This window comes from Netta rufina, assembly GCF_964035555.1.
Source record: "Netta rufina genome assembly, chromosome: 14".
Taxonomy (NCBI): domain Eukaryota; kingdom Metazoa; phylum Chordata; class Aves; order Anseriformes; family Anatidae; genus Netta; species Netta rufina.
The window spans coordinates 18336591-18362029 of record NC_140137.1 but is presented as its reverse complement, the minus strand read 5'-3'; the positions used below and the strand labels follow the sequence as shown (position 1 = coordinate 18362029).

At 46.5% G+C, this 25439-nt stretch overlaps 1 protein-coding gene across 1 annotated transcript in view; it reads right to left on the bottom strand.

Annotated features, from left to right (window-relative positions):
* The window catches only part of FSTL4 (follistatin like 4), a gene marked incomplete at both ends in the record, with an annotated part of 199594 nt that overhangs the window by 98918 nt on the left and 75237 nt on the right, over positions 1–25439 (bottom strand). The window lies entirely within an intron of this gene.

The following is a 25439-nucleotide window of genomic DNA, read 5'->3' as shown; positions in this document are numbered from 1 at the left end:
GCACCCAAGTGTAACCCCATGCAAAACATGTGACCAACCTACGAAAACCAGAAGGATTTGGGGTCAATGAGGCATGAAACCCATAGCGACACTAAATACTTCATCTCACTCTCAAGTTTTTAGAAGAAGAGGAATCCTTAAGCCCAGCACAAGGTGGTAAGTTGGCCACAGGGAGGACAGCAAGGAACAGAGCTGCAGGGAGCCCTGGTACCTGGGCTGTGACTGCTGCCTGCAGCACCACAAAGCGCACGCGCTGCCCTGCTGCAGGCTGACATGAATGCCTTCCTCAGCCCCTGACCAGGGAAAACAACATTATCGGTGAAAAGCCCTCAAGTCACTCACTCTGAAGTGACACCTGCTTGGCTGGAGGAATCAGACTGAACCTTCGTGACCCTGAAAGCTGCTCCTGCTGTGCTTGCGGCCGCCAGCTCTTCGGTGGCTCTTATCTGGGGAATGCCTCGCTCTGATTTACAGGCATCCTCCTAGAGAAGAAACATATCCACCTGCCTGACGTGGTGTAAGATGTTGCTGCCCTTTTCTGCTCAACTGCTGTCTAGCAAAGCTCGGCAGAATGAAGCACGGGCACTTCCTTTTTGGTGCAATTCTGTTTCAGTGTAAACCACACCAGCTGGTGCCTGGCAGGATCCTGGCAGGCTCTGGGATCAGCATCCCCATGGTCCAGCTGCCCCGTGCTGTGGGCAACAACCATCACCCACCAGCAGTGCCCACACATCCACTGCTCCCGCTAGATGCCCTTTCCTCCAGGCCCTTAATCTCTGCACTGGTGCTTTTGAAACAACTTTTGTATTTCAACTCCCACCTCTGACCCTGCTGGATTAAATCTCTGAGGTCTCTGCTCAGTTTAAGGGACAAAGCTCTTGAAGATCAGTTCCCCAAAGGCTTCAAACATTATTCCTCTGAAAAATAACAGCAGACTGTGATACTAATCGCTCGTTTTCCTGTCCTTTCATTGCTGAGCTGCATCATTTTTGGTCCTCTGGTCCCACTCCAACTGAAACCCAATTAAAATTCCAGGTGGGAGGCATTTCTCCGACCGCAGACCTGTCCGCTGTCAAGATTTTTTTCGCCCTTCCTATTTTGTGCTCATGACTTCAAAACCACCGTGACTGGAGAAGGTGAGGGAGGTCAGAGGGGCTGGGCACGCACGCCCTGCTCGGGTCAGCGCCCCACTGCTACGAGCCGCGGCTGAGCCCAGGCTCATTTCCCATCCTGAGCTCAGGCCCTTCTAGCACAGAGAGCGCCTCGCTGCTCAGGGATACGAGCAGCCCCATTTCTTTTCCTTCTCTCTTAAACAACCTCCAAGGAGCTTTTGGCTCTAGGAACGTGGGACCAGTCTCATCTCATGGAAAAAAATGAGGTTACTCGGCTACTCAGCTACTATTAGTCTTGTTTATTAGTTCTGTTCCCTGATCCCCCCTCCCAACATCAGGCCATTTGATGGCTACTCTGAAAGTAGCACGAAGAAATTTCTTTCTTCCAATCACGTTTTACTTAAGAGAAAAATTGATTGCTGCTTCCAGTGTAATGATGCAATTTTGCAATCCTGTCATAAATACAGATTTAGCTACTTCAGAACGAGAGGCTTTTTTTCTGAGATGGAGTTTTCCTTTCTCTCTAGTCAAATCTTAATCCCAGAGACGTATGTAAGGCTAATGAAGACAGGGAAATCGTTCAATTTGCCTCCCCCTCTGTTTCTGCTCTGTGGTTTCCCTCCGTGAGCACAGGCGCAGCTCCAGGCAGGCCCCTGGTGACACCCCGGCACCCTGACCCATGGCCTCCGTCCCTCCTCAGCGCGGGCGCCCGGCCCTGATACCTTCCCTTGCATTTCTTGTTTCTTCATCCGATCACATTTTGCCAGCAGCATATGACAAAGCAGTTCTTTTCTTTCTTTGTAGCCTTCAGACCCTTTATTTTCTACAGTCTTTTTTTTTAATTTCCCCCTCCATAACCGTGGCCTGGACAGCACTTCCTATCCAATCTTTCTCCCTTGCTGGCCTTCGGACCCACCTCCACCCTGACCCTCTTTCTGACCACAAAAGGCAGAACTGGGAAAGGACCCAAGTACTTCTGAAGCCCCCTCATCTCTTCTAACACCCCTTCTTCTCACTTTATTAAGTTTATATTCACAAACTCCCCAGCTAACTGCAGCAGACACGGTATCTGCAAAGAGCAGAGCACGAACACCACAGCTCCTGGCACGCGGGGCCTGACAGATGCACACCGTGGTGTGAGCCCGGAGACAGCCATCTCTTCACCTCCTTACAACCCTCCATGGTTTTCCATGCTCTGAAAACAAAGCCATAAAACTGCTCCTCTCAGGATCGCACGGGCTCCCCCGGCTGCAGGACAGCTCAGGGCAGGCGCCCAGCTGGGGACTTCCAGGCCGCACTGCAGCCTCCAGGAAAATAAAATGTGAAAAGTGAAAGAAAGGAAACTGGGGGAGGAGGACAGAGCTGCACAGAGGACATGAGGACACAGCAGCACATCCCAAATCCTGCTCTACACTTGCTCAGAGGACTTCTTTCCCCACTACCCCCACGTATGCTGTCACGGCCCAGCCACCCAGCGCAGCCCCATCCCAAGGGGCAGGGTAACGCCACCCCACCGCATACACAGCAAGGGAAACCACCAGTAAAACAACTACATCTTCCATTTAAAAAAACAATTCAGTTTCTCGTTTGTTAGCACAGGCCACAGTCAGGAGGTCAGAAGACATGCACTGCCCCTGCTCGGGCTGCTCCGAAACCTCATTACCTCTCCTTCCCTCTGGAGAAAACGACACTCCTCAGCCCCGCTGGAAGCAGGTCCCTTGGCATCTCTTAACAGCACGAATGTGACAGACTCGACGGGTCTCACACCTCTGACAATTGTCCCCTGACATCTGAGGCTTGCAGTGACGCAGAAGCAGCCGTTCCAGAACAAGGCAGGTGCGGCCACTCGGCAGTGAGCAAATAATTAGAAAAAGCACCAAAGGTCTGGCCTAGGGGCGTGAGAGCAGTAATTGGTGCCTGTTTGCAGAACTAAAAGATTGATAAGAAAATGCACTCAAACTGTTATATTAAAGTGCATGTGCATATAAATATATAATGTATATATTTAATCTCATGTAGTAAAAAAAAAAAAACACAGTAGGGAAAAACACTTCTGGAGGCACCCTTGAAAGATTTTACCTGCCCCTGCTCTCCACCAGGGAAGGGAGGAGAGGCATTTAGGCAACTCGAAGCATTTGGCAAGCCAATGCCAAGGCCAGCAAGGCCCTCCTGTTGTGTCCTTCCCCGCCTTTACCAGACATTATTCTTTCATCTTTTAACCCAGCTACCTCCCCTATGGAGACTGCTTCCAGCCCTGTGGCGCTGGATGTACAGGTCCTGCACAGGATGGCTCTGTGGTTTCACTCCTTCTCCTACCCTCCCATCTCCTGCTGTCAGTGACACTTGTAATCTTCTTACACTGTGCCTGGGATTCACCAGCTTTATCAACTAAATACTCTCTCCTTAGGTTTCTGGCAGCACTGCTATGTTTGCTGTTCATTCAGGTACTATAGCCACAGCTGTTAAACAAAAAAATCACAGAAAAAATCATCTTTATGCCCTCTCACTTATTTCCATTCTTGTATCGGCTTCGCTAAGTGCCTCCAGCAGCTTCCTTTACAACCTGAGCTCATCATTAGCAGTTTATCTCATCTCGGACAGCCCTCATTGCTAGGTGTTGTTGATGGATGCTTCTCGGTGGGGTTTCCTTGTTAGCACATCCCAGGGACTTGGGTTCTGCTTGCAGCTGTAGCCACACAGACACCAGAAGGGTGAGCTTTGTGTTTCGAGAGCTGGCTCAATTGGAGCTGGGGCTCCCGGCCTGACACCACCTGGTGGCCTCCACTGCTCTTCTGAGAGGGGTTCCCAAGGACTTCATTCATGCTCCATTTCTGAGCACTAGAGATGCTGCTGTGTGTGTTTCAAGCACCCATGCTGTACCACTGCCAGCTGCCTGTCCATGCTGACCTACACCACCTCCATTGCCCAGCTGAGAAGCGAGGCACAGAGAGCTGAAAGCTTGGATTTGGGACCGGCTGAAAACTGCCTTTCTGTCCTCCATGGCCTGCACAAGGTCCCTACATACATGGTCATCTTTCTCGACTACTTTATATCAGGACTGGTTAGAAAAAAAAAAGTCACACATTGCTTGTCTGTGTTAACCATGACCCCGCTATGATTTATTCTGCTGACTCCAGGAGAAGAGGAGAGCTAAGGGCATACTGTAGACACTTGACATAAAAACTAAAAAGCTGATCTGCTAGCACAGGCTTATTTTTTATTTTTTTAATTGACTTTATTAACAGCATGTAATACCAGTATCTTTGCATTCCAGCTTATGAATTTATTTTAAATTAAAAGAAAAAAAAAGCCACCTTCCCCATTTCAAGAGACTCTGTATCACTTCTGTCGATGGCTACTCCACGTTTTGAACAAGAACCTGATTTGACAGCGATGCTTTGTACAACAAACACAAGCCTTCCCCAGGAAAAGCTGCATGCCTTTTGTCCAGAGGTAGGATGCCCTGGGCAGGGATGCCTTTGTTCCCAGCACACTGCTGGAGGTCAGCCTGTATCCCTCCTGTGAGCCTGACATCCCGCTTTGTAGCCCTGAAAGGAAAACGCTGGTGACTTTCAAACAAACCTCGCACAAGGTGCAGCTCCCTCCTGTGCTCTCGGGATGAAACTTCAATATACTTGCCAAGCTCAAAAGACAAGGGTTTCTGGCAAATATTTATAGAAATAGACCATTAAATCGTCCAGAAGCAGTCCACAGTGGCTCTCCATCTCCTCAGAGGGAGCTGAAAGTGGGGACCGCAGGGCAATGCCCGTGGGCAGGGATGTCAGTGATTCCCCCTTCCATGCCCGGGAGCCCTCTGAAGAAACAAGGGCTTTTTATCTGTTTACAGCACTTTCAAAACCAGTGAAGCCTGGCACTGTTTGTATTGAAAAAGGAAGGAATGACAGGCAAAGAAAAACAGCACGACAGAAGAAAAGTAAAAGAAAAAGCCAGTGCATTAGGGTCTGATTGCTAAAGTGTGGCCAATAACTGTCACATTTACATGCTCTGCTCACTCCGAGCAATTCTGTTCCTTGCTCTGTTTTGCAGCAGCTACGTAATTCATCCTGTTTAGCACTTCTGCATGCTTTGGCAGATAAAATATTGATCAGCCTGCCAAGAAACACCGAGTGCCATTCTGTTTTCATGTCAGAACTTGGTAATGAACTACATTTATCAAGACCATCCTCTCTGTGAAAGGTCAGTGGTGAATGTGGCTAAACTGTGATGACAGATCATTAATCCAGTTCCCTCAATAATTGCCCTCTTTAAGAATTTTACTCCTGGTTTCCATGAATTGCAGCAGGTTTTACAGTAGGATCCCTGACCAATCTTCAATCCGCTCCTGAGCCAAGGCAGATAACAGAGAAGCAGCAAGGCTGGGGATTAACCATCCTTCAAAGGAACGCAGTTAAAATAAAAATGAAAATCAGGTAAGGAAACACAGAGCTTTCTCTGATGGGTAAACTTCTCTGGCTGTAAACCAGTATTTTGCAAGGTGCCTTACAGGGCAATGATTGCAAGAAGCATCCATGCTTCTTTAAATATCAAAAATGAAATGGTAACACCTCACGGAGCACCAACCTCATAGCCCCTGGTATGCAGCTAACCTAACAGCAGGGGTGAACCTAAACACCTACAGGAGTCTTCGGAGGATTTGAGCCCCACAGGTGAGTGGAGCTGGTTTTGAGGACAACCACAAACAGCAGCTGGAACCTGCAGCTTTCCATAAAACCCAAGGCAGAAGCGGAACAGTGGATCCAGGCTAAGCACAGTTGTGGCTATACGCACAAAAACATACACCTGGAGATTGAGACTTCTGTCCCTCCAAAGCCCCCAGGGGAAGTTCTCTCCAGGCGTGGGCAGAAGCAGCCCAGGGAGTACAACAATAACCCAGCAGAAAATCCCACCACCCGAAGTGACCTCCAGCACTAATTTTCAAGGCAACCCTTTGCCAGCACCAATGCAGTAATAAAGAGCAGCTTGGAGCAGGCTGAAGAGTGTCATTTCTAAGGCAGGAGGCACCGGGGTGTCATTTTATTTGACAGTTCCTCTTCGACCGTGCTAGCTATTTTCGGCTGTTCCTATGGCACTTTGCTAGCACTAAGAAGAAATTTAGTGCAGGATACAGGAGCACAAAGCTTTGTTTTCTCAGCTGTTTCCATGGGGCAGAAGAGAGATGGTTACCAAAAATAACATTCCTGGGCAAAATAAAAGGGATTTGAGAAAGGTTTTTGTTGTTGTTGTTGTTTTTTCCTCCAAACAGCCCGTCCTTTTGTATGCTTTATCCAGGCTTTATGTGGCATTGTTAGAAGCATCAGAAAAGGACTGAACCAAAGTGTTGTGGGATACAAATTTATTTATGAGCATAGCTCCTTAATTCTTGTGCCATTTACAGCTAAATTGCCTATCAGCAACGGCCCATTTTCATGCATACAAAATGAAAGCGTTTGCATGCCTAAACTGAGAAAATGTGGTCCCAAAACCTCAGACTGCCGAATTTGAGGAAGATGATTACGTGAACTCTTTGCAGCCCTAATCCACAGCCTTGTGGCATGTCTGACCTGACAGAGCAGATACATACAGGGACAGGAAAATTAAAGATGACTTCAGTTCTTCAGGGGTCTCCTTACAAATCCCCACTCCTCCATGCAAATTTTCTGTCTGTCTCTTTCTATTCATCTTCCTCTTTAATTGCTCTTTTTTTTTTGCACAGGCATGGTGATACTGGATGGACTTGCCTCCTGCTTTCTGTGCATGGTTAGAAAGAAGGAAAAAACTTTGCTCTTCTCACCAAGGCACATGGACAGATCCCCCGTCTGAGTGCTCTGCCTGCAGACACAGCAGCTCCCTGTGGTTAAGGAGCACATCAGGAGAGCTCTGTGAAATTCAGACACTGCCTGCAATGTAGAGACATCTGTGTAGCTCTGAGCCCTCCCTGCTCTGATTCTCATAGGCTGGAAGTCCTAGGTTTGAGTATGGCCATTTCGGATGAATAAAAATTAACCCGAATTTTAATCTCTCAGAAGTCCTATCGCCTGTTTGACGTCTCATCATTCAGAGGACGCTTCCCATAAAGCACCAGACAGGGCCCTGCAGCCATTTAGCACTGGTAACTTCACGATAACATTCCTGTGACACCTGGTGACACCCAGCGAGCATCCTGCTGCCCCCAAACAGTGCCAGTGACCACGACCTGTACTATCACCACGCACAGAGTGAGCTGAATGCCATAGATGTGACTTTTTGGCAAAGCTGGTGAATTGCACCGTGCTCCCGTCGCAGCGCTACCTGCCCGTCTGCTCTACACACTGCTGAACCCTCCAAGCCTGAGGAGCTGCTTTACTCCTGTCTGGAATTTACAAGCTAAGTGAAACTCTACCAAAGTTCCCACAAAGAGGAGCAGATGTTTAACATCATGCAAATTCATGAACATTAGCAATCCTTCAGCTGCTACTGCTGAAAAAATTCAATTAACAATAAAAGCCCAAGCTAACTTGCTTATCTTAGGGATGTGTTTCAGTTAATAAGATGTACATTTATCAGATATCCATATATAATTTAGCAGCAACTGGGAGCTCATTGAATATATCACAGAAATGGAATGGGATATATACTACAAAGTAGATACTGTTAAAAAGCAGACATTTACAACCTGGAAGAGTTAAAACTTGCCTCTGCATATATTTATTTCAATATTTCATTTTACAACAAGAAAAAGCACCCATCTATCTCTCCGCGAGCTTTTAAACTGTATTAAAATCTTCCAGCATCAGGACATAAACTCGCTGCTCTATAAACAAAAACTCAGCTCCTACCTGAAACCATTACCTTCCACACCGCCTAAGCCTGAACGAGCACACACCCCGCTCCCAGACACAGGGAGAGATGGACGGATTTGCAGCCTTCTTAGGAAGTCCAAGAGCCACGTTATTAGTCACCTCCTGCTGAGTATTGACTGTTCTTTTCTTGTTAAAAATTAAAGATGTTTGTCAAAGCACACAGAAGGAGCAATGCTGTGAGTATCAAAGCACACGAACGGGGAACGCAGTCAAGGCAAACAGCTCGCAGGTAACCCCTGTGCTGTGCATCCAAACTATTTGGTGAGCACAAACACAGTAACAGGAATCAGGAGTGCATTATACATGATTCACAAACAGAAAACGGGCTTTGTCCGATGATTAATTCATCCACAACACAGCCCGCTCTGCTATAAATCCACCACTGCAGAGACATGATCCTACCTGCACACACTCACAGCCCTGGGTCTGCTGAGCGCTCTCTCCACATCACAACATCTCCAGACTCTGTAGTTTTCCTTTATGAAAACTATTAAGCTAAATTAGACGTGCTGCATCCGAAGCTGCAGGTGGGGCGGGGGGAGCAGGAGAGGCAGAGATGCCACACGCAGCTGCTTTACACAGGAAAATGAGCTGAAAGAATGCCTCGCTACTTAAGATCCCAACCAAAACAAACTCGTGGCGTAATGAATTGACGCAATTATTGAGAAACGCTGCACTGAAGTAGCCTGGGAAGGCAGCAAGGTTTTTGTAGAGGCTGAGGGAAAAAGATGAAGAAAATAAGTCAGGAGAGGTGCCTGAGGCTGGCACCCCGGGCACTACGAGGGAGCTGCATCTCTCCTGTGGGGGCCTGGGGCTCTCGTGGTCTGACAAACCAGAGATCTCTCCCGTTATCACACTTCACAATACGAAAACCCAAACCTGAACAGCTTAAAGTAACAACAAATGTCCTCATGCTTTTGCTGTAAGCATGGCTGGGCCGAAAAAAAATTTCTTCCCATGGGGAAACCCTTCTGAGAAGGCTCCCATCAGCATTTCTGTCCTGTCCTGTCCGTGCAGAGGCTGAGACAAGGCACTCACCAAGCAGGCAGAAGGCTCTTGGCACAGTGTGAGAGCCTCCAAGTGCTACCGAAACACAAACTATGCAAATAAACGTGGCCAAACAGATCTGCTGGGGCCCTGCTAACTACAGACACAGCAACATCAGATGTTGTCAGCAGAGGATTACGGCTTCAAGTGCAGAGGAAAGCAAAGCAGGAGCTGGACAAAAAGAGCTATCATCCTTGGTTTGATGAACATGGTCCGGAAACAAGAGACAAGGGAAAAAAACATCAGCAAGAAAGAAGAGGAAGACTTGTTTTAAAGCCAACAAATTCTTTTGCAATGCATCTGCTTGTAAACACCGGTGTATGGCCGCTGCTGTGCTTCAGTTTCAATTCTTGCACCTGAAAGTGCTGGTTTGTAAATGAAGGGAACTGACCTGGTGAAATGTTAATAACTGCGGAGAAGTACTTTATTTATGTGGAAGCTTTATGAAAAAATAAAAATTAAGATTAAAGAAATATCTCCAGCCATTTGAAGCACCCGAGGACAAAATCCACGACACATTCACTTGCCATGTTGAGCTAGAACAAGTTAATGTTCATACAGCCATGATCAGGATGATTGATTAGCTATGCTCACTCTGCATATCAGTGGAGTCCCACAAGGAAGAGCTTGGTCCATGAGCCCGAGTGACCAGAAGGCCATGGCCACCTTCCTACTGCAGCCAGCGAGCAATCCCAAATTTCCGTACGGAAAACCTCATCACAGCTGTACCCCAGACACCCTGTAACTCCCATTAACCAAACCAAACAGGCTTTTGTTAAATAAACGTTACGTCTGCTCTGTGCGTCTTCTTCGGCTGATGATGCTCCACAACCTGCCGCCTGACATTTTCCAGCCCTCTGCCTCACTCCTATTAGAGGAAGCAAAATTGGCTGGATCCCTCTGGGATGTAACCAATGCTCACTTTTTTATGGCTGACTGGCACATCTATCAAATTCTTCAAGACAGCAAAGGTATTATTTGGAAGCTTTAATAAACCTTAAAACCCTCTGGCACTAATGTAAATTTTACTGATGCTGTTGTGCTATGAAACATTTACCTTTCTAAACAATTCAGCGGCTTCTGCTGTCAGAAGGAGCACTTCCCATCACTCTGCATTAGGGATCCCACAGATCTGTCACCCTGGCTGTGGTATTTTGCTTCTTACAGCCTGGTTTCTTGTTTGTAGCACGATGTGTGCATGGAAAAATGGCCAGAGATGAAGGCTACTGCAGGCGGCCACGTTTCATGGAGTCAGGAATTTAGGGTGATTTTTTTTTCTTGGATATTTGTTCCCTCCATCCCTTCTAGGGGACATTCTTGTTTCTGTCATGAGACTGCAGGATCTGACTGCTCGTCCTCCATCACACCGACTTTTTAAGCAATTCTGAGCCAGCCAGTGCCTGTGGTTACCTCGTTTCTCTCAGCAATGTCCCCACGTGGAAGGTGTTTGACATCGACTGCTGCCCCTGCAGGCAGGGAGAGCAGAGGGTAAGCACACATGCTGGTGACCAGTTCTCACGGCATCCTCAGTTTAACTGCAATAAAGAAACACCGTAATCCTCCCCAAAACGTGTGTCCCTGCAGAGTCTCATAATCAAGAGCATTCAGAGAAACCTGCCACAGAACTGCTGCTGATCTTATGCACTTCCCCACCTTGCACTTCCCCGCTTGAACTGCGAAGTCTCTGAGATGCTCTGGCTAAGCACTGAAGGACAGTATGATTACAGGAAGCACAACTATTTATTATTATTAAGAATGTGTGTAATGGGCTGATAATAACTTGCTGTGCCTGTTGTTCAGCATGTCATTAGGAGACCTCCAAGGCATCTCATTAGTAGATTGTAACATACACCCTAAAGGGCATTATGGCAATTATAAAATGTTAACTTCTAAAGAGGAAAACATGCACAAGGAGGGAAAAAGTATTTCTAAGGGAAAAAAATAAAAATAATAAAAAAAAAAGAGTAAGAAATTTAACATAAAACTCTTAAATTGGCCCAGCAACAACAGATTAAAGGGTAACCGTTACGGTACGTAAATGCATGTGTGAGAGCCCAGTTCCTCCTCCAGGATTTTATAAGGTCAAAACTACTCCACTGCAGTAGTTACAAGGGTTTCCAAAATTAAGCTGGATTCTTGTTATCGTAACCATGCTGCTCACTACACGCCACCCCAGAAATCAGGAATGCAATAGAGCCTCCTGCGATGGATACTCAGAATTTTCCACTCAATTATGGAAGTTCCTGAATCGGTAAAGTGTTAAATCAGATCTTTGCGTGACAAACGGTGCAAACGAGGAGTCTGCTAGCACACCAGTTCGGCCAATTGACCAGAATGATCAGCCCAGCTCCACACGAGCACACCGTGACCTGCCCCCACCAAGGCAGCCCTACAGCTCTCACTAATCCCTGCATTAACTTACCATAAAAAACACAGCGCCACGCTGCTCCCCCTGCCCTGCTCCCCCACTGGAGCCCAGACAACAGAAACAATTCGATTTTTATTTCTAGCTTAAATTTGGGCACGAGGAGTAAATAGATCGAGAAACAGAATGAATAAGTAAAAGTTCACAGATGCACCGAGCTGAATTTGGGGGATGGCTTCTCTCCTGTTTCTGCGTGGGACTTTTTTTTTCTTCCTCTTAAGTGCTGTAATGATGGATGATGAATGGGATGGTCATCTAAGCACTGGAAGTGCTTTGCTGCTGACAAGGCAAATAACCCTTCGATGGTTCAGGGTACCAATTCCGGAGTAGATCTGCTGGAGGCCTGTCAAGATAACAACATCCCTACACCGAACCGTCGGCCGTGGGATTTTTCATTACGTATGTCACTAAAGTACGGGAGGAAGCTTCTTACTGTAAAAATAAGGGGATGAAAACATGTTTTTCCTGAAGATTTTCAGCATGAAGAGTGACAGATATTCCAGGGTAAAGCACGAATGACAAATCGCTAAGTTGTGATCTGCAAAAGCACCGCACCGAGCGTCTGCTGGGAGGGAATTAACACAACTTAAGGGCTGCGACGCCAGGAGCGACGGCCCCGAGGGAGCTGCCTGCAGCAGTTTCGTGCTGCTGTTTCTGTCCCCATCCCGGAAAGCTTCAGTTTGTGCTCTGCCTAAACAGGCTCTTCAGCCTCAAAGGGGCTCCCCAAGTTTCCCTATGGGATTTGGATGAGGATTTCTGCCAGGTCTACCTCAGCTGCAGCTGGATCCCCCAATTACGGCCACACTGCAGAGGATGGAAGCACCACGGCCCTGTCCTTGATGCCTGCTGCATGCCGACAGCTACCAGGAAAGGGAGGAGAAGGAAAGCCCGTCACCAGGCTCTGCCAAAAGAGGTCAGGCCATTTACAGGATAGTCTTCCAAATGTAATTGCTTCCAAATCGATTGGCACCTTAACACCCTCCTGCCCAAAGGGCACCGCAGCCAATACATCTGGCTGTGGCGGTGAACTTGTTTCATACACCGGGAATTTTTTTTAATTTCCATCTCTGTCCCCTATTTATAGCTCTCAGTATTTATTTCAAGTGCAGTAAACAGAACACAAGTGACAGGTACAAGTGACAAACCCCTCAGCTCCCCGGGGAGCTGCTGTCTGAGGGACTGACACACCTCCAGGGCCTTACGCACGGTAACGGCACGGCGCCACGGGGGCCTGGGTTTGTTCCCAGACAGCCTTCACTCCCACAGAGATCTACATCCCACCTCTGTGTCCAGACAGCACAGGTCACAAATGAAATTCAAAGCCCTGAAAAGGTTAAAACTGTGAGGTTTCGTACAGTGGGGTGAATAAAATTCAGTATCACAGTGGAGAAGGATGTTACAACGTCGTACATATTTAGTGGCAGTAAGATGCCAGCTCAAGCTTCTCCAAGCAAGTAAAATATCCTCAAGTTCTGGTCTTTTTTTTTTTTTTTTTTTCTTTTAATGTAGTAGCAGCCAAAGATCTGAAAACTTTTAGAACTGATATTCTAAATTTTTATGCTTCACATGCTAGGATTTGTAATAGTCACAAAATGTTTTGAGTTGCAGTCAGTCAAGCAGCAAATACGTCTACGGCTGTCAAATAAATTTATTTTGAGCTGTGAAAAAAAAAAAAAAAAGAAAAAGAAAAAGATATTGCTATCTCATGTAAGGTAGCCTCCTGGTGTCCCACAGATACCAGCCAGAAGTCCATTGGCCTAACCTCAGCGATCTGCCAAGTTGAACCATATAAAAAACGTGACAGTTGCATTCATGAGTAGATTTGTAGCAACAATATAACCCTGACACACTTCTAAAGAATGAAATCTAAAAAGATTGCATATCTGGATCTCTGCTAAAGGGGACTGAAGGGCAGCAGCCACTCAGCCTGCACAGCCTGAAATGTCTGTATTGCGCAGACATACGGAGAAACTACGGAAATGCACTTGAACACAGTTGTTTCCTTGCAAATCACTGTGCCCAGCATTTCTCATCTCCTATATCTTCACGGAAAACACAACGTATGCCAAGAACCTGAACAAAGCAGCAAACATCAGCAGAGCAACATTTTTTATGATACTCATTAAATTTTGATCGACCTTTCCTATGACATACGAAGACTCTTCTCTGGCTAACTTCACCACTCCCTAGGTCACCATTTTTTCATGTTTTTAAGATCTGTCATTTAGTGCCTTTGTCTTCGAGTTCACTAACTGAAACTTATGTTCAAGTACTCACAATCAGAAATCACAGCCAAACAGTTCAAGTTCCTCCAGACACTATCACATTTAATTGCAACCATTTACGTACAGAGGAAGAATGATTCACCCCACTACAGAGTAAAACTCTGTGGTCCTTTCTGAACAGAAGGTCAAGTACGATAGCCATGGATGACCATTTCAGCCTCACAAACCATCAGATTATGGATCTGTGCATCACACAACAGGAGAGTGGGGCTGGGCCTGAGCTGTCTGTGCCTGTGGGCACCCCAATGCTCCCTGCTTGGGTGTCACCAGGTAAGAGGAGGTGGCCCAGGCAGCAGCACGAGTGTCTTGCTGAAGGTACCTCCCTCAGTCCTGGGGCACAGAGAAAGCCCAGACAGCTTGTATGGATTGTGCGGATTAGACCTCTAGCTTGTCAACACTTATCACCAGGCAAAATGAATCTTATTCTATGGATCAGAGCAGGTCTGATCTGCACTCAAATCAGCAAGGAACCATCAGGCAATGCTGGTCCCCACAGCTGCTTTATGAAAAATGCTAATGGCCTTGGTGATGCAGGTCCACGAGAACCTTTTCCTTACCCCATTTTCCTTCCAACAGCCTCTTTTCCCGTTTCCTCCATACATTTGGTTTGTAGGAAGCTGTTACAGGAAGCCTCGAGCCATGGACACCAGTCCAGGTTTATGAAATGTGCCTTCGCCCAGGAAAGCAGCACACAGCCCGATCCTGCCACGCACAGCATCCCCGCAACGCATCGCCAGCATCTGCTGCCCTGGGAGCCTTGTGGCACACTGTCATAACTGCTTTCTTGGAGACATCCAAACATCAAAACAGTTCCTCTGCTTCTAGTCAGTAAGTTTTACCAAAAAAATTAAATCTTCATGTCAGGTAGAAGATCTCCATGGTCCATTAAGTTAAAAGACATTTTAAGAAAGCTAAGGCTGAACTTTACAGAAACAGTACTAGAAGCCAAAGAGGCTCTGAAATCAGTTTATTTTCTCAAGTTTAATTTATTAACTCCTCAAAGGACCTTGACAAAAGCCTTGTCAGAGAGGGGCATGTGCCCAGAACATGCATTTTCCATGGATATATATGAAGTGAAAAAAGAAAAACATTACTAAGAGGCCATTTGATTAATGCCACGTTCCCTGGTACCTCACTTCCCACATGCTCACCTCGCTGTTACGATGCAAGGAAAGGATGGCACGAAGACCAGGGAGGAACCCAAGATAACACAGAAATAGCGCAGCTCAATGTGATGGTAACAGCGTGTTTAAAACCACACCTGGCAGAAGCATTTGCAGATGGGACGGCTTTAAGTCATAAAAGGAATGACTGCAGCTATAGCGTTCCCTTCAAAGGCTGAAATGCTGGAAACCTGCAGTTACAGGAGCCTCGGAGATAAGAATGGTGACAGATTACAGCCCCTGCTAAGGAAGGATGCCACCAGCACCTTCCTCCATCATTCTGCCTTGATGGCACTGCTGTAACAGTGCCAGAGCTTGCAGAGATTGCACTAAAATACAAAGTGGGAACGGTCCACAACGTCACGGCAAAATTCCTAACACTACTGTCCTTTTCGTGTTTATGTTGATATGATCATGAGATGTTATTAATGAAGCCAATGTCTGAGCTTCAGCTTCAGCAGCTATTGCATATCTCCACCCCAGCTTTTCTAACAGCCGCCGACTATCTCTGAGCTTGGAAATATCTCAAATTTGTACCAAAGGCCTTTGGGAGGCAGAGTGGGGAGGAGGGGCTGGGGCCAACGTTTAATTGTACTTTTTACAAGCTGCTGCTAAAATTTCTGCCTAATTACACAATCATGGCCATGAATATCACTACTCAAAAACCCCACTGCCTGCGTCTGTAGGAGAGGAAAGTCACTCCTCCCCTGGGGAGCAGACGTTATCAGCACATCCTCATCTGCATACAAAATCCTCAAATCGCCTCAAATCATGCAGATTGGAAAACACTACGAGCTGCCTTTACGAGACTTTAGCTAAAGGTTTTGATGACTACTAAACTTACGAAAATGAAATAAAGAGCTGCATCTGTTGTGAACCTGGAAAACAGACTGATCTGTACTGGTGCGATTACTTTTACTCCTTACAACTTCAGGAGTGGAGCTTACTTAAAGGCACTCAAACACGTATTGTGGTTAAGGCTACGAGGACACTAGATCACAGAATTTCTCCTGCCCATTAAGGGCCAGAAACAGTTTAGGGAGCATCAATTTGTGACCTACAAAACTTGGAAATGTTTTAGTCTGAACCCTCCTGAACACGGTGGCAGCATCTCTCAAAACTGAGCCAGCTCAGCGGGGCGTGCGTATCGTGTTAATATATTTACACCACCAAACACACGAGGATATGGTGCAGTAACAATGTGGGCCAGCCTCTCAGCAGGCCTGAGATACGAGGGCACAGAGGAGCTGTTTGCTGGCTAATTCAGTGCTGGCATCCTCATCGCCATAAATTGTGCTCTGAACTGCATTAGCTGGCTGCTGTGTCCCTACCAGGTCCGAAGCTTTGGATATATAACTGCTGCTGCAGTGAACGTCCCCTGCATGGGGAAGTTAAAACTCTCAGAAAAATAAATTTTAAAGTAAAAGAAATAAAAATCCTAGGAATGGAGCTGCACTGCAAGTTGGTAAGTTTGTCCTCCCTTAATTACAGAATCACGGAATGGTTTGGGTTGGAAAGGACCTCAAATATCACCTAATTCCAACCTCCTGCCATGGGCAGGGACATCTCCCACTAGACCAGGCTGCTCAAAGCGCCACCCAACCAATCTTTGCTATTTTGTCAGTCTGCAAAAGTATTTGTTGTATTAGTATTTGTTACAGCAAAAAGAGAGGCACTTAAGGAGTTAAAGCCATCAGCTTTCAAAACATCCCTTGCACCTGTGTTGGACTTGCTTATTTTCCTTTCTTTCCCTTTTTTCTATAGATGGTGGGGACCGTCTACCCCCATCTTCCTGGGGACCCATCCCTTTTCAGCTCACCCACACAGGTAGCTGCAGTCGGGCCATGGAGAGCTGGTCCAGCACCACCCTCCTGGCCTTGCAGCCATCACAACACGAGTGCCTGCAACGCCTGGCAGCGACTGCACCTTGGCAGGAGGACTGTTTACATGTGGACACTCGTTATACTACTGCAGAGCAGAAAGAACTTTCCTTTCATTAAAATATGTAATTAAATGTTCTTTCTAAGCTTCGGAAAAAAATCCTATCTTCTTTCAGATTAAGAGTCTTTGTTTCCTTGACTGGGATCATAAAGTAACTCTTCTGGCAACTTCCCATCACATTCATACATCAGTTGTTAAAAATATCTTGAAAAACACAAAATGTAATGAATCGCATCTGGAGCCAATTTGGACGTGTATTTGTTTTCTAAACAGTACGAAATTCAAACCTGGATCTTGAAACGATAATATAAGCACATTAAATTTTGACAGAAATAATGAGAAGTGGCCTTACTTGCATCATGTGTTCAGCCTATGTGTTCTAACCAAATTAATCATGATTAGAACTCCTAAATAACTTAATGGAGCTAACATCACAAACTCAAACCTACACTAAAACTACACAAAAAGGCAAAGTGCTCACGGACTAGCTACCCAGCCTGCCAGACAGCAATGCCAGGAGGAGGCGTCCTTCAGTACCCACCCAAGTGATGGTTACTTGGGCCAGACAGGCAACAGGCTGCATTTCTGTAAAACCTAGAGGTTACCGATTCTTCTTTAGTGCAATTATTCAGACATAAACACTCTGGCCTGTAAAATCTACCCCATGCTTGCCGTTCATAAGCTGTATCTGTTATTGAAGCCTGGGCTCTATTTATGTCGTCCTCAAGCTTCACAAGTGAAGTACTCATTTATTTCATCCTGAGCGCAACGCAAAGGTTCTAGCTCAGTGGAGCGACCCCTGTCAGCTTTACCATTCCCTTTTCTGATGCTCAAGTGAGCAAGACCTCCGTAACAGCCTAACTTTCCCCAGCACTGCATAAACCAGGCTCAGGCACTGCAGAGGACAACACAACCGATACCATGATGTGGCACTGGGACCCACCACCACCTTCACACTTGGGTCACAGCCACTGCTGCCCCCCTCTTCAGCCTCTGGCAACCTCCAATTCACCAGGATTTTCTCAGGAAGCCGCCCTTGGGTTCAGGTGATCTAAATATGATTTTCCGGGGAGCCAAAGGATGCCGCTCATCAGCTGAGCCAAGCCTGGCTGCTCAGGAGAAAGGCACGATGTTGCTAGATGTTTTTTGCAGGTACTGGAGATGTGGGAAGCCTAAAACAAGTCAAAGTACCACCCACATAAAAAACAAAACGAAACACAAAACCACCACCAACAACCGAAAAACAAGCCACAAGCTCTCTGTGGCTCTTAAGAGCTTCAAAGCCAAGCCGGGTGCCAACCACCTACAGGTGCAGCCTTCTCTCTCCTCCTCCCCTGACTGCACGGGGCTGAATGAGAGGTAAAAATCAAAGTGACTCAGAAATTTGCAATTTCATCTGCAAAAAAACAACAAGCAGAGATAAATCAACAATATCCTCCAGAAGGGTACGTTGCAGATAAGACAACAAGGTTTTGGAGAAGTTGCTAAAAATTACGGTGAGTAGGTGAAGTCTTCTGTATGACTCCGCACCTTGAATACCCACGGAGGCAGCCCAAACACAGCCTGGGTACAGCTGAGCTGCAAACCTGGGCACTTCTGAATGAAATCACCGGGTCTGCCAGAGGAGGTCTGCATCTCACACAGTGCAGGAGCAGCAGGCTAAAATGTAAAATAATCACACAGACACGAGAAAGCAGCAATGAAACACACCAGGAGACACCCCTGAGCTCTGCACAAAGTGCCCTGTGAAGCCGCGTGCAGCCTAATGTGCTTCCAGAAGTAAACACTTGTCTTTCTGCACTAATGATCCCGAGTAACGAGTGATTAGGCACTTCCTATTAATGCCAGCCGGCTCTTTCTGTCACTTCATGATACGCCTGGTTTCCCAGCACGACTGCAGCTCCACGCATCCCCTCCGAGTGGTTCATTTTGGGCTGAGACTATGGGAAGAAACACGACAGAAGCAGCTGATGTTGTCAGCAGCACTCTGAGTTGGCCGGACACCACCCTCAGAGCTTTATCCCATTGCTCACAAATAAAAAAATTAAATTATTTTCTAAATAAATAGCTAAAGTGGGATGAAATATACATCTCTCTGGGGCTCACATTTTTGAAACCTTGATGATATCTTCCATAAGGGCAAATGATTTTTTCATTAAAAGGAAGTGAAGATAATATCTTCATTTCCAGAGACAGTGACATCCTCAATGTCATTCATAACCAGAAATTAAAACCAAGGTAACTCAGGTACTTGTAGTGCTGTGCTGAATAAAGGACAGCCGTGCTATTTCAAGTGCCTGTGCGTTTTACAGAACCATTTTAAGAACATCGCCTTCATCTCTCCCTCCTCCTCCCCCCAAGTTTTGGGAGCAATCTCTGCACGCCCTGATTCTCACTGCTCTTTGGCATTTTCCTATGATGTGGAGGGCTTTGGTGGAATCAGAAACATCACGAGGGTGACATTTGGAAATCTGTTGCCGCCAGACGTGGTCAGCCTGGTGGTTTCCCTGTGGCCAAATTTTCTGGTCCTGCAGAATTCCTCAGGGCACCTGCAGCCAGGGACGGGCACTGGCTCCAGCAGGGCTTTTAGGCTGTGCTAGGGAATACTTGCTGGTAAGAATAATCCCCTAAAACATGGCAAGACTCCAATGCGACAGGGGAAATTGTGTAGCTGGAAGAGAGGGCACATGCAATCACCCACATTAATAACTGCTAACAATCTGTCCCGCTAAGTTTCAGGGGGGAAACCAAGTTTTCCATGCTTCAGGAAGAGCAACAAACCCTTCTTCTGGCAACATAATTAATTGGAGAGTTAATAATATTATCAAGGAGTAAAAACAATGGGTCTGCCTTCATGGCTGAATGAAAACAATGCCTCGTTGAAGCCCACGCTCTCTCTGAACTGCATTTCTGGGGTGACAGCTCGTGCTGAGACAGGACATGAGACCCATCCATTCCCAAGCCATTCCCATCCCCAAAGGCCAGCAATGCCAGCTAAAAAGTGTTGCCAAGGAAAGGCAGCAGGAAGAATTAGACAGGATCAGAAATTTCAGAACAAATGTCTGCCCAAAGCAGGGAGATGCCCGAAGCAGAGCTGCCCCTCCAGCCTGCCCAACCTGGACCCGCCATGCTGCAGGCACTGTGATCTGGCTCTCCAGTCCTGTCACTTCTGGGTTACCATATTTCAAAGACAGACGACAAAACTGAAGTAAAATGGCCTGCATGCACTGCCCACAGATATAACTGCCTTTAAGTTAAAGACGTGGTTTGTATCGATTCCGCCGCAACTTTCTCCCTGACATTAACAGGAGCTCTGCACGCCCGTCTCACGGGGACCAGAGGATCATCTGTGCCCTTTTCATTTGGATAGGTCTTTATTCAATTAGACCTACGAGCCTGGGAACAACCTTTTTCATTTGGTAATACGCCGAAAACAGAGTATTTGATCTGACGTAGATTTTGAATAGAGCAGAGCAGCAGGCAGGAATTACGTCTTAATTGCAGCATCTCTCAGATGCGCTGCAAGAGAAATCTTTGCTACTAAAAGGTTTATTTTCGTTGGCTGTCTTGAGAGGACTCATTATAAGTGATCACCAGATGTCACCAATTCTACATAAACATGCAACAGAAAAGAAACATTTTTCCAGCAAAAAAAAACAACCTACTACAACCATCAGCTGTAGTGCAGCAAGAGATGTAAATATAAATACATAAATCTAACTACACCATTCCTCAGGTTTTCCAGTTGCAGTAGAGCTTCCCTGTCTCTGTGATTTATCTGAAACCCCACCCACTGAAATATGAATGATGAACTCTGTATCAGCACTAATGACAAGGACTTATGAATAGAAACCATATTTCAGCCCAGCCTCTGGGAGGACCAGCAGCTGGGCAGCACAAAGCAGAGCTGGGTGTCAGCACACGGCCCCAGCCCCCGGCAGCCAAAGCTGAGCCTCCGGCCGCTGGAACGGGGCCACACGCCTTCAGCCCTCTTTAAAGAAAATGTCCAAGAGCAGGGTCAAGAAATGATGGCAAGCAAGCTTGTCACACAGAGCTGTGTGTTTTACCAGGGGGATGCCCTGGGATGAAGGTATGTCACGCCGGTGCAAGCTAAAGGCAATGTTTTCTGCCCTGCAAACTCTCCTGCGTGTGCTCAACTCTGCAGCCCTGGTGAGATCTGCGGCTCTCACATCACCGGAGGCTGAACTCCTCTCTGCCAGGCTGAAGACCGGGGGGCATTTGCTATTGCTAATTTTCACAGAGAAATTCAATCAAAGAGACTTCCTAAGGTAAACAATACACTGAAGTTGCCGTAACGCCTTCCACGTTTTCAGTAGCATCTCTCTCAAATCAAATTTGGTCACTTTGCTTTCATTATTAACCCAGAGAAGCGTTTGAATGACTGCCATCCAGAACATATCGGGACACATCTCGCTCATCCTTCGCACGCAGGGACGCTGCGGGGATGCGATCTGGTGTTCCGAGCATCGGATCTGCTTCCACCTCTGGGCTGCTTTGGAAGAAAAATATTCTGCGCACAGCCTGGGCATTGCTGCTTGCAGATCTGTCAGTTACATTTATTTTGCAAGCAGTTTAAGACGTGACGTGAACGGAATCGTTGGGAAGATTTTACTACAAGCGATCGGTGCTGTAAGCAGCACCCAGCACCTCTGCCTTCCTCGCCGCCCCTGGTCAGGCTCCCAGTGCCCACAGTGAGAACCCCAACCACCACCGGGATCCCCAAGGGTGTTGTTCCAATACGTGGCACCTTGCCCCTCGGGCATGCCTACACTGCCCATTGGAAGGGTAAAAGAGATGCCAGTTTGGGCTGAGAAAGCATTAATGCATCTGCAAAGGTCTGGGAATTGCTATGAGGGCCATCAGTGTATTTGAGAACTGCCTTTTGACCAACCTCCTGCCAAATAATTACATTTTAAAGGATGCTAACTTGGAATAAGCCTACACAACCAACTGGCAAAGCGTTGTTATCCCAAGGCTTACAGGGAGATCAGGAATTACGACCACCCCACCTGAGCTCACGATGCCAAGCACACCGCAGGGGCCGTGCCGCAGCCCGAGCATCACCGCCAGCCTCAGCTCTGCTCCTACCCCGGCACAGGGAAACGCACAGCAAATTGTTTTAGCTTAGCCTCTGACCCACGGATGATATTTTTTGGTAACAACTGGTTCTCAGAAGAATGAGGAAAAAAAAATGCTTTCAGCTGGGGGATATGAGCAATTAAAGCGGAATCCATTAAAATGACAAGGCGTTAGATGGAGTGCGCGACCTCGTAAAGTTACGTTGTATTAAGAATATATTTGGCTATTTCTGCACGGGAGCCCGGTCTGAAGAGAAAGATTTATCTATTTAATATTAAGGGATTTCTGCAGACACAATGGTTAAAAGCAGCTACTTAAAAATGTAAATTTGAGTACAAGATCCAAACATGCTCTACACAAATGCACATATTTGCATTTCATTCTCTACGTTATATTTACATCCACTTTTTCATGTACTTATTGCAGTGCAATTTGTGAAAGCCTCGACAATTAAGGCTTAATCCAACCATAATAAAATGCAATAGCATTTATATAAAAAGCAAAAATTAAATCCCGACTTCAACAGAAGTCGTATTAGGCCCCCAAAGCCTAAGCACAATGAAAAATCGGCATCATTACAGCACATAAAAACATATTTATTCACATCGCCTCACTCCCCTCTTCCTCTGTGGTATGTTTAAAATTCACAATCACAACCAGCACCTGTGATTCCTACAAGGGTTATCTATAAAATGTTGGGTGCTATCCATTTATGTGAGCAATAGATGATAGGCATAGACAAGCCAGCACTGCTCCGCACAGCACCGCTCCGATGGATTTTGCTGCAGTGAGCCTGGCAAGGAGCTTTGCTTGCAGCCAAGTCTTCAACTATTCCTTAAATCACAGACTGGATTTCCTTTTGCTCAGGAGTCCACACAGCTCTATTGTTAAGCTTCCTCAGGAGAAGTAAAAAAAGCACAGACCAAAACACTAGTGTCTTGAGTTTAAGAAAAAAGGAAAAGAAAAAAAAACAAACTATCTTAACTTCCAGAAGGCATCCTGCTGGCTGCACGCTGCGCTTTCTAAGACTCACCAGAAGTCGTATCAGACAGCCTCTGCTCCTCCAAAGCCATTTCACGGCCCATTCCTGTCTGCTGAGCTGGTACACAAAGAGACAGGCACTCACTCTGCCCTTCGCCATCTCTGCAAGCTCCAACAACACAACTGAGTCCCCTCCTGCATTAATGAAACAACTTGAGGCCGTGCTAATTACAACCAGGGGGGACCATTTCTTTAGGGGTGGCAGCTTCACAGGCAAAAATGCCTGGGATAAAGTGGAAACAACACTCCGCATCAGCTGCTCCTTCTGGTATGTGAAGCAATGCCTGTATAATGTTTCTGGAAGTCCTCGGGATGTACAAGCAGACCCTGCAGGACCGACGTGCAGCTGCACATAACGCACCTTGCACGCCTTGTCTGCACTGCCACGCTTTCCGACCTGAAAAGTTTGTGAGAGTAGGCGCAAGGTTACAGTGCTTATGGATGTCCCCAGCAGATGGTGGAAATTTGGGAAAACCGCCAGGATTTTGTTTTCGAAAGCTGGAGACTAAAGCTTCAGAAAATAGCTATTAGCATCTTAATTCGCAACTGTTGCATAAAGGACTTACACAAAAGGTACATAAAAGGCGGCTGTTCAAGCAAGCAAGCTTTTTAACTCATGAAGGAAAGCGTTTGCTCTTTGAGATAATAAACAAGATGCTTTGAGCAGCAAGTTTTGCAGGGTTAAGTTGCAGCGAGCACTGCTGCTTTCAGATATTTCTCCAGCAGCATAAAAGGAGCCTGCCCACCTCTCCCCCCACCCCAGCCCACAAAACAGGGAAATTTCACATTCTGCCCCAAGCACAGCCTTCATGCCAGAGGTGCCCTGAAGCTCCCACTCAGCTGGGGATGTCAGAGCTCCTCCAGCACCGAACAAGATGCCGAGAACTGACCAGCAGCAAGGCAGGCAGAGAAACGTGGGGATGGGGAAAAGCGGGCGAGGAGGGAGCAGGGAAAGCACGAGGTTTGCATAGTGAGCAGCACTCGCAGCATCCCACCTGCCTGCCAAGCTGCTCAATACTTGCCACCTGTCCTCTTACGTAAAGCTCTTCCAGCTTCACAACAGCTTGAGAATGAGGCTGGAAGGCCCAGCTCTAAATCAGCGCTCACACCGACACGCCATATGCTGGCCTGCTCTTAGGTAGCCACCAGAAGTGTTAACAGAGATTATTTAAAAATTATTACAGTTTATTCATGCTGAGAATCCCTTCTTGCACCAAGACTCAAAACACCTATGCGCAGATTTATTTTTTTTTTTTTATAAACTGCATTTTTTTCCCACAAATTCTCAGTTTTCCGTTATGCTCTTTAAATACTTTAATTTTTATTTTGTTTTAGAATGACAGGCTTGATTACTGAGGCATTAATTTACAGTGATGTTTTGAGGGGGAAATTACTTCAGGAAAATAAAATTAGAAGGCATGAGTTACTCTCCTTCATAAAATTTTTCATTTTTTTATAGCTTGAAAGGGATTTAATACTTTATTGAAATTCTGAACATCGGTACTTCACCTGAACAGTCTCCCAGCAGTAAATTCCCCTAAATGTTCCCCATTTAGTTAAGGATTAAAACCTTCTCTTGCAGCAATAAGTAACTACAGCTCACCGATGAAGACCCTGTATCAGCTCTTATCGATCTGTGCTGGACTACTTTAATAATTTGTATGCTAATGTACAGCACTCAGAGAGTTCAGCGTTTTCATTAAAAAATTATTAAAAAGTGAGGAAGACAATCTGGAAAGATAGACTGAGCAGCTCCAAAAAAAGCCAAGATGCAATCCCCAGCAGTAAAAGGAGGCAGAGGAGACTTACGGAGGTGGCTGAGGACCTGGGACAAGGATGTCCCACGTGGGGAGCATCTCCTTCCAGACTGCCCCAGGACACACAGTGGGAAGACGTGGGAAGAAATCAGAGATGGAGCTCTGGGACACATCAACAGAGACAGCACAGCCTTCTTGGAGGGAGTTTTGTCACATGAATGCAGGAGAGTCTGCCAAACACAAAGACAAGCAGTGCTGGCGAAGGTCTGCAGCAAGGAGCAGCTTTCCCTGGGGTAAAGAGGGACAAGGACACGTTCCTGCCATGCACAGTGGGAGCTCACCTGGTTCATCCTTGTACCCTGCACTGTAGGGCAACAGTATGTGAAAGTGTTAGAGGGAAGCTGAAACTCTTTTTCTTTTTTTTCTTGTTATTACTGCAGATTTAATCACATATTGCTGAACTTTGTAATATCTGAAGCCATAAAACTTATTGAAGAGAGTTCAGCTGAAGGACTATAAATACCTAAATTAATTTTTCATACTCAGAAGATACCCAGACAAGCTTCATAATCTGAGAATTCCCTATTCGAGAGCTCTCTGTGGACTTTTTTTCCTACCCCCTGCACGGTAATATTAACACCCAGATGCGTGCAGTTAACTGACTGTGCCCCGTGGGAGGCTGCAGGTGCAACCACAGCTGCTCCTGGCACACCACCGGGGGGGCTGCTG